Consider the following 11,099-nt stretch of genomic DNA (forward strand, 5'->3'; position numbering starts at 1 on the left):
TGTGCTTAGCTGCCATGCCACCTGAAGAAGTGCTAGGGTTAAGATACTACGGGGTTGCTCCAGTATAGACAGGGGCAGTCGAGCTGACATCTGAAAGAGGACGAAATTTCGTCACCAGGATTAAAACCGGTAGGTCTCTGTCTGCCACAGTCTGCCCTCATTATGTCTTTACATTTTTCAGGTTAAGGCACACGACTTATCATAATTCACCTACAGTTATCTCAGATTTGATACCCTTGGTTCCCCTATGCCTACTCACCGTTTTTTCTTCAAGCTTCAAGAGGTTTCTTCCACATAGCTCATATTTCACAAAGGTAAAATACACATAAAAGTGGGATTCACCCCCATAGTAGTCTGGTGAACTGGACTGAGCTAAGTATTACTCATACGACCATCAATTGAAATGATCATCTTTATTTCCCTTGATCTGGGGTTTGTCACCGGGCCGTGTTCGATCACACCGAAAACCAAAACCAATATTAACCATTTCCAGAGATGTAGAAAAAGACAGTGAGCCAATGTCACAAATTAATATTGCAGTTAGTTTTCGCTATTCAATCTAATCAGTGTTCTCTGTACTCCCGAGCCGATCAGATTGTGGGAGCCTCAGAGCCATCATCCCTGCTTCGCCGACCCTTCCGGTTGTTTTAGCCCGTTTTTCTGCTTTCGATTGAGGTTTTCCCCAATACTGACTACCGGTAACCCTTGAGTGACGGGGCGCGTAGATGAAGATGGGCGATTTGTACCCGCAGCACCTGTGGAGTGCAGAAAACGGAATTTGAGGAGATGCGATACTCGTAGGTTAATGACCAATTCCAACCGAGGTGGCAATTCCCATGGGAAATTTGTTATTGGTGTAAGCATCAAACCGAGCCCGAACTCATCTACGTCACCGTTCAGTTTTGCTCGCTGCGCTGGTCTTAACGAAACTATATCTGTTTTAGTCCATTCAGTCGACATGTGACTTTAGACTTCGACTCCAATCATCACATGACTACCACGAGATGCCTTCTTGACCCTCACAGTCTAGGTTCATTGCGAATATCAGCGCAGATGCATGCGCTACCAACACGCTTACCAGATTTCCCATTATCTACCCGTACCAATTCGAATGAAAATCAAAGCATGTTTGGTATTCATATCCTGTTAACATCCAGAATTGTTGCTTTACGTCTCACATTTCGTTTATTCTAGTGCTGGATGTCGACTTTGTCTTAAACTCCTAAGCGACCAACAGAAACATCGTTGAATAAGCATGCTATTCCGACTGAAACCATTGAGTCCCCCATGGTCAAAGCACTCACAAGTAGCCAATTACTTCTTGGCCATCGAATTTCCAAGTGGCCTGTTATTCAACCTATCAAAATTGCGTCTGTGAGGCCGATTCAAATGAAGTAAGCTTGAGACATTACAACGTCCAGTTTACCTTCATCATCATCATCAGGGACGGCGACATCACTGCTGACACTGATGTCTCACTGGCATCTACCCAGAAGGTCCCCGTAATTAACCTTAGAGACTTAAAGTGAGAAAAATAACAGTGAACAAGAAAAAGATATGGTGTTCGAGTGCCGCAATTACTCTGTGGTGTCTGCACATCTGCATGCCCTATCAGACAATCTGAACGAAAAGTACTGGCACAAACGCGACCGACATCGGTTAGCCGCCATTTCTTGAGTCGTCTCAATCCAAGTGAGGGGATGTTCATAGGCACCCCATCTTGGAGAGACCGCATCAAAATCACTCAAACTTTTCGTAATATCTACTCCTTTCTACCATGTCATGTTGCTCGCTCCACATTTCACACCATTCCAAAGGTACATATACAGTACATGGCCGAGTCACCACGGTTGATAGTGCTGGATATTTTCCACAACTGAAGTACCAACCAGGTACCCGTTTTCTGATTATCCTTTCACAAACAAAGTAATGCCGTCCGATATCCGTAATTCGCAGTCGTCGATGGTAAAAAACGTGAAGGCTATCTGCCCATGCAGACCATTTTCCACAACCGTACTGAAAAATGGTTTGTACTATAGGATGGTATACATAACCCTTGTAATCTCTTTGTAGGTGTAATTGACGCCACAAGCAATGCGGATTTGTAGAGATGATCAGTGTACTAACTAAATTAGACACTCTTCTTCAGAGCTAACTCAAGGTATGAAAACTGCTCTCCAACCTCCAGTACTCCGTAAACTGCAAAGTATGTGTCCAGAGGGTACACGCTCTGAAGCATGGTGTCGAGCTTCGTACGGGCAGGGCGCATAACGGAAGATGACGCGACGGTGTTTAGCTTGTAGGTAGTGCTTGTGCTTTCTGTGCATCTTCACCTAATGGGTTGGTATCTGCCGATTTATTATGAGCAACAATATGGGGTTTTGAAGTTGCATCGCTGGCCTTGGTATCGAAGCAAGGACAAACCTGAACAGAAAATAAAGAGGATGGACATATTCGCCGAATACCACTTTTTGTAAGAAGGCTTTTGTAGATAATGTTGGAATATTGTTAACTCGGCTGCATTCACGAGTAGTGGACCAGGTGGCTTTTGAAGGATGAAGACAGCAAACTACTGGAAATGGAATGGACACCATTAGCCAATCCAACAGGAGAATGTAGACCACAACACAAGACAGGTCACAAACAGGCCAATCAGAACAGGAGTTAATGGGCAACCAGAGCAGTAGGTAGTGGAGCAGTTGAACACAAGAAATGTAGGCCATGATGCGACACATATAAAGCACAAGCCTGTTAGACTTCAGGTGAGATGTTTATGAGTATGTAGTCATGTAGAGCTTTAAGCTGCTCTTTGCAAAACTACATAAGCGCGAACACGAAGAACGGACATACCCGTTCTGTCAGCCCAACACAGTACTTCTGCATTCCATGCTGTTAATTTGGCAAACAACTTTTCTCGTATTTTTGTCAACCGAAGGGGACCAACCATCCAAACGGCCAATCATAATGAAGGCTCACCCCGAACCCACGTCGAAAAGATACATATGAGCACAAGCATAGCCCAACGACCACACACAGGCGCGCCGTCAACCTACTACTGAATGGTGGCATCGCTTCGGTTGGTGACAAAGCTTCCAACCGAATTGCCAACTCAGCGAGCCAAGCGACAGCCACACAATGGGAAATATTCCGTCATCCTTGAGCAGAGCCGGTAGAATATCGTTGAGATCGGGAGTTCGGATGCTTACGAATACACGATCGTACATTTTTGAGGTTGAATGGAGTTCCATCTTAACAGCCCATGTTCCTTTCTCTGACCTGTAGCTCGAATGCAAGTTGGGAGATTCCCGACTGCGGTGATGTCTGCATAGGATTAACTGCGCAGTACTTTTGCTGAGCGCAACCTGCATCGTACCTAACAAAACGAACTTGTACGGTCAATCTCTCAGTCTTGGCGTGAGCTGCACTGAGTGATCCAGGTTGGATGAAAAAGACCCACGTATCAGAAAGACACCGTCTTCCTGGATGGATACCCCGAAACGGGCCACATCAATGGTTACAGACATCTTCAGAAATGACCCAGTCGCGCCCTCAATGGCGCTCGTGCATCCAAGTTATCACCTTCAATGCATAGCTCCCTTCCCTATCCCCCACTTAACAGTCCACTGATAATGCTGTACACGAATTCATCAGCTCCCGCCTCCAATGCGCAGCTACCTACCCTACCTCTCCGAATCATCGGTGAACAAATCTGTGGCAGCTGCAACCATTGTATAAGTTCGCGGTTTTTACAGCTGTCAGCGGTGATAGTGAAATAACCAGGATATTCCATTTACGTGCAGTCACGCGCTCGGCAAGGAAATCCCCTTTTTACCCCGTTGATGTAGCTTGCTTGTCGTCGTACTTGACCCGGGGAATATCCACGTGACAACTGGTTCTCAATGTCTTTCAATCACCTTTCACTTTCAAAACTTGACACTGTGGATGCAGGTAATGTCCCTAAAGTATGCTACTTATTGAGTCTAGGACTGATTTTGAGCTCGGGCAGTTCGGTTATTCCTCGGTATACAGCAACATAGTTTTCTCAGTAGTTGTGGGACGCTTCACCTGGTGATCATTTCGAATAGTGTACTTAGTGACTATGCCATCATTCTTAGAACCATTTAGAGAAAATCGAAAATTTCAATGAACTAAAGCTGTGTCACGCTTGTCTTTGAAAAGACTGGACTCGAAACAGCCATAAATTCTGGTGTTCACAACAGTTGGGAGTGATTTGGTTTCTCCATATTTCTACTAGAGGAAAACCGTATGGGACTCACGTTTACTCATTCTGGGCAACTGGCTGCGTCTGACACCGAATATCGGTTTGTGGTAATGAAACTGGTCGGCAAGTTGACTCTCTACTAACAATATGTCTTCGTTTTCTGTGGCCAACCTTCGCAAGCATCGATCATACCATGCGTAAATGAGTCGATTGAAGTCGCGCAACAAGCGCATCTAAAACAAAGTAAAAAAGTAATTCCTGAGATGTTGAAAAAGTCGCACGTTTGTTCATTCTAATGAGAAGTTTCCAGCTTTCACCTAGTCATCAACTGTGGTGGGAAACCGCGTCTGTCGATCTAGTGTACTTATGAACACTATGTTTGCAGTATGGGCCAGTTGGTTGTTTCGGTGTTGCTGAACAACTGTCCCAGAACATCTGCCACTAAGGCGTTGCATTGTGCACAACTGCTCTTACGGTCGTAGCATTCAGGTTTGTCTGTCCCCGGATGGTTTTCACCACTACTACATGCATTCACTAGTAATCTAGGAGATGAACCTCATATTTGCTCTCATAAATGATATCAACATAACAGCATTCAGCAACCACGCGGCTAGAACGACGAGATTATCGTAAAATAAGGGTGACTGGTACTTCATTCAAAAGTTTCGAGGACCCTTACGGAAACGGACAAAATGCTTCACCCTCAAATGGAATGGAAACTGGGAAACAAGTCGCATTGAAACTTTAAGGCTAAGCTTGATCTCCAGTCAATCCACTTCTTGTTGCTTGAACGAAGTTCAAAATACCTGTTTACAGTGTTCGAGACCACCAGGGGGACGGACGACTGCCTCTCAGTTTGATTCACGATCGTTGCTGATGGAGTGGTACATTGGCATGGAAATCTTCCCTTTAGCAGCACTGCTATTACTGTCAGATAACACCGCAGTAAATTAGATACATTATTAATTTTGGTTGCAGTTCTCATTCGAAGACAGTTCTATACATCTCAAACCCTTATTCGCTAAGAGTCAACCTTTATATAAAGTCACACTGGATAACTGCCGAATATCCTTCAGATTTTAACTTGCTTTCACCCAAACAGGAAGCACTTCGTTTGGATCGCCCAATCATCCGACTATTGTTGCCATAAATGACTAGTGATATAACGAAATATCCTGTATATAAATCTCCCATATATTACCTAATGTTGCACTCGTCGCAAAGAAAATCGATGCTCCTGGAAGACTCGACTGCCCATGATTTTGATTTGCAACATTTCCACTGGTGATCATACTGCTCCGGGAGGTGTTCTGCGGAATGGTCGTTGGCTTCGCATGAGCTGCCTGGTGACTGACAAAGGCTACCTACACCGTTTGTCATTAACCGATTCCAGTGGCGTTCGTAGTAGACAGGTGTGAGTTCTGTTAACAACCACAAGAAGATTACCTTCCACACGGTCATTTTAAGTTTGAATTATCGATTGCCATTTCCGGTAAATTTTCATAGGACACTGTCTTTATTTTATCAACAAACTAGGTTAGCTGTCACGTACTAATATTATGGTAATTGTTGTCTAGGGCTTCTTGGCATGAAGTTGCCTTCCAGCGTTACAGGTCATTAGTTGGTGGCTATCAACGAACTTAAATGAAAATACCGGAACGTCGGAAATTCCGATAAGAAATCGTCCTCTATCAGGAGTATTTCTTTCAGGAAGGGAAGCAAGTACTGATGTCTGCTTTGAGCGATCACCTCACGGGCCGAGAGGTTCTATTGTGTTCTAGCGTGTACAAAAAGCTGCCGTGGTACCGATTCGATGTGAATGCTCGGTAAGAGGTTCCAGAGTTGTTTTTGCTGTCATGACATATCCTAGATTGGGTTTTCTTGTCCCTTTTCGGATGAACATTCAAATTTATCATCATGAGTATTTTTATTGTTGATCTTGAAGCCAAGTCCGAAGAACTTGTTTCACGGTGAAGAGATATGAAATATAATAAGGTAGGCTGTCTGATGTCCATATGTCGGGAAACCTCGTTCAGGTCTGTAGTTCTTTTGACGAACACATTGCACCATGTAAGCAGTAAACTCACCTCAATATCGGGTTGGTTTGCCTGGTAAAACCTATTGAGACGTTCCATTATTTGGTTTAGCAAACGGTTCGCTCGTTCATAGCGCTGTTTGCTCTCCTCCACAGCGCGACTGGCCTTGGATAGCTGGGTTTCTGCATTTTGGTATTGATCTCGGATCACGTTTAACACCGAATTAATTTCTTCCAGTTGACCCTCACAGTGCTGACTTCGGGGAATTGAAGTTGGAAGTGTCTTTTCAGACAATAATTGAAACAGTTGGCAAATTTCTAGAGTGGTAAACCTTTCAAGAGAAAATTTGAAGGCTTTGGGAATACGGGAGTAACTTAATCAGTAGACTTGTTATGAAGAGGTATGACTTACTGAATCAGAGAATTGGAAGTACTGTACGATTCATAAGACTGATGCCTAATTCGGATGTTCCAACACTATAAAGCCACGAGTCGATTAATTCACGGAACATTTGAACTGATAAATGCGGAGGTGCACATCCTTCCCATTAGCAAGTAGCTGTATCAGTTGTAACGCTGAAGGTCCTTAATACGCCATATTATATTCCTGACCCTAATTCGATTGGGTGATCACGGAGCACAATCGCACACCGAGGATACAAAACAATATTCAAACTAAAACTGCAACCGTACTACTCGAACTTCACTGCCCCATGGACTGCACCGTTTTTAGCTACATAGACACCCCTCCAAGAGCAGAGACTTCTGGGAAGCAGACTAGGTGCCACCTCATGGAGGTTTCTGAGGTGAAGTTCTAAGCGTTTTTTCTGTTGATTATCACCAGGTGTAACACTTCTCTCTGCGTTGACCCATCTCGTAACACTCACCGAATAACTGCTAGCTAGCGCTTCCATGGAACTAATCAACTGCATTTTAAGAATTTTGTCTCGAATCCAAGGGGCAAAATCGGACCACAGCTACCAAAGCAGTTATAGTAAGAAAACGTTTGTGATATAAATTTTAAATCCACCGAACAAACCAAAGAACGGACAGTCAACCCGAGCTATCTATATTGATTGGCAAGTGCAGCTTAATTCATAGTGCGTCGTCCAACGTAATCGTCGAACGAACTTGTTTGTAAGCGTTCCTCCAGGACGTTCTTTTATGGGAAACGTTTCCATTGACCGGCAGCGCAGTCCAACAAACAAACTGCTGCGGTACTCACCGGGTCGGTTGTCAAGGTTTTTTGACATAAATCAATGAAGGTGGAGGTTAGAAATCCTCCCAACCACCCAGAAACCAGGTGTCTGGGGGAACTGCAACTGTTGCATCTCAGTGATGGACTATCCTCTAGGCCCATCGCTTACTTTGAAAAGCACTAGCGAACATTACAAGTCGACTGTCGCTTTATAGCAACAACCCGAAGTGAAGGTTTGCATTGTGCTATAACACGCAACTGGGACGTTTTTGTCGAGAATCGAACTTCATTCATGTCAAGAAGCCAACCGCACGAGACAAGCACGTTGTAGGCCATGGTTGGTTCTAGCTCATCTCTTCAGGCAGGCTTTTCCTTATTCTGAATCTGTGGTAGAATAACCAAACTCAACCCTAATTTAAACACCATTTTCTACAATAAATATGAAATGGAACACAATGAAGCATCACCAGAATTACCAATTGTCATCTCTGTACAGGCACATATTCGGAAAGTCGATTTACCAGGTTTCGTTAAATAATGTTTGAATTAAATTTGAAATTTTCGTCGACTGCTTTACGGTTTTCTTACTGGACTTGGTGTTGTATGGCCTTCACAATGAATGCTCGTTGCAAAAACAGTTTGGAAAGCGTGAGATTATGTTTGTTTTGTTTGATCCTTCTCGTGTTATTGCCCTAAGGAGATAAACCTCCGAGTGTTGCGGAATAGTACCCCCGTAGGAAGTAGGAGCGAAGTGTTGCAAACTGACGTAGACCTCTAGGATCTGTTCTCAACGTGATCAGGATGATACTGCAAATATCCTATCTCAGGAAAAAGGCATTCAAAGCTTTATTGCTTCATTGATTAGCTAACACCAAACTAGCCCCTGTTCTCTAATTTATTAGGTAGGTTAATCCACGCAGTGACAGTGATACGGGGATCTAGAAGAACTACCAAATCGGTGGCAAAGGAAGAGCGTCCATTAACCACGAAATGACAGGATACTGTGAAAGTCCCTATGCGATTCTTGTGAAAGCAGTAAATAAACATTCCTCGGTAACTGATGGTTAGTCTTTGTCCAGCTTACGCCTAAACGGTCGGATAGTAATGAGCGCGCTTTTTGAGGGTCAATGTGAAGAGAGCGACCTTCACGCAATGTGCATTTTAAATGTACTGGTTGCATCTTGAAACATGGAAGGTTAGGGTGCACGACTGCTGAATTTCTTCAGGAATCCAATATAATGTGGTAAAAATTTCGTGGATTACAACGGACTTAAAGTTGTGACCCAAGTCTTCAAAATTGCAACACATCATTGTTTTACATACTCAAATAGTAAGTCCACCTGGCTACTCATGGTCGAATTAACATAGACGAACGTCACAATGTACCATTATATCTCCTCGGAGTTTTCTTCGGCTGTTCCGCTGACCGGTCAGCTGGTTCTGGCTTTCTGCAAGTTCCCCTTCTAGATGCTTGCGTTCTTCAACCAGCGGCTCTTCAGTTGATCTCTGAAACGCAACAATCTCTCATGAACCTAGAAAACAAGCTGTCGAGTGGAAGATCCGGAAAATCGAATGAACGAAGGGGGTACCGTTTCGCCTGTCTCTAATCAGATTAGCAAGCTTCTTGATTTAGGTAGAAAATCACTTTTTTGCTACCGTCGTGGCCTTGTTGGAAGCTTTCTCTGGAAAGCAATACTGCTCCTGTAAAAATACGATTCCGTTGACCAGATTTAGCGATATTTCTCATTCAGCTGGATTGCAAGGACCGTTAAGACCATGGGTTGAATGAAAGACAGCCTATGGAGCGAATCCTTTACTGGCTTTGTCAGACAACAATATTTCACTAATGGCTCTGAGACTGTAATTTTACGCTACCAATTTACGTTGCGCAAACTGCTTGTCCCTTTATGCAGGAAAATCAATGCAATGGCATTAAAATACGCAGGCAACTGGCAAATGCCTGCATACTGCGTTCAGGGCCATGAAAAATCGTCATAATCTTCTTCGGGGCACGCCTTTCCGAACTCTGCTCATTCTAATGATACAATGACTTTCTCCCGAGGAGTATGTACTAGTAGAACATGCGCAGTAAACAGTTGAATACGGGGCCAAAGGATAATAATGGCTAAAAACTGGTTTAGAAGCTCGACTTTATCAGCGACTTTTATTCCAGTGAGTTTCCGTAAGGGTGGCTCGGTAACTCATCATGTATTGCGTAGTACGCACCCTTAGATCTTGTTGATCTGTTGTGAGCTTACTGATAATTTGTAACAGCAATCGACTTCCACGATACAAAGATAGTTTGTTACAAAACTGCTTGTAAAGGAGTCTTAACTAACCAATAACACCTTTCCACGGGCAGCTTCGTTGAGTGAACTCATTACAACCACAGTGTTTTCCAGGGCTCGAAGCTCTTCCTCAGCCCTCCGGACTTCAGCATCTAGTGTGTTGCCTTTTTGCTTCAGATCCTGTCTCTCTTGCAGAGTCTGGAATGAAGGAAAGGGAAAGAGAAAACCGATCAGCTCATCCAATTATCTACNACATCATTTCTTTTACACATTATGCATTCTCTCTAACCAGCTGATAACTTGGACAGTCTACTCTCTTGCGACCACTCAAAACCCTTATCCTATCTAGTCACATATTGTTCTAAATGACAGTGAGTTTTAGCGAATATACACTCATTTGCAAACTAATTTGGTTTTTCCGAGAGACTCACCTGGAACCCAGCTGAACCTTTCGTTTATGAGTCTTGTGAGCCTTGTGTGGCTGATTGTTCAGGGACGTACCCACTTATTCGGTAGCGTACGGATAAAATCCAGTTTGGAGTACTCCGTCTAGTTCAAGTGAAATTAGTTGGGTGCTGGTCTGACCAGTTTTCTGAACTAGCCGACGGAGATCTATGAAAACAAGGGCTTAGGATTTTCATAAAGCAAACTAATCACAAGGTTGCTGAAAACTTTTCGACAGCCCACGACCGGTTTCACCCTTCTTGGGGTTCATCAGGTAGGCGCAGTCCCCGAGTTTCTGTCAACATTATGTTCTACTTGAACCCAAACTGGACCGTTTTCGAGAAATACACTCATTTGCAAATCAATTTGGTTTTCACGAGAGACTCAACTGATTTTCTCGTTTATGATATTTTACAACTGAATAAGCTGCACACAGGCCGCCTCATGTTTACGCCTCATGTTCAGTTGGCACGGCATTCGCAGTATATTTTCATGAAAAAAACTATCACAAGGTTGCTGTCGAAGAGTTTTCAGCAACCTTGTGATAGTTCCCTTCATCCGCTGGTTTCCTTTCGAATTTTAGCACTGTTCACACTTCCAGCTCATCTAGCCCACCAAAAATTTCTCTACACACACAAATCTACATCCGTTCCCGGAAAAATACTCGAACTGGTTATGTTTCCGCTTAAGTGGGATCAAATCAAGGTTAACATTTGAATCCTCACAGTGTAACATTGGCCGAAGCTGCATACAGGTTAAAGTCTCACACTGCTTTTTAACTACGTCAGGAAGATTACCATCGGAAGTATGAATTAATACTAATTCGAATGTGACTAATACGATTGGTGTCAAGGATCAGATCAGGAATAATCGAGAAATCATCGGAATACCTCCTAGAGGAGCCAATTTAGC

This window comes from Opisthorchis viverrini (assembly GCF_000715545.1).
Source record: "Opisthorchis viverrini unplaced genomic scaffold opera_v5_48, whole genome shotgun sequence".
Taxonomy (NCBI): domain Eukaryota; kingdom Metazoa; phylum Platyhelminthes; class Trematoda; order Opisthorchiida; family Opisthorchiidae; genus Opisthorchis; species Opisthorchis viverrini.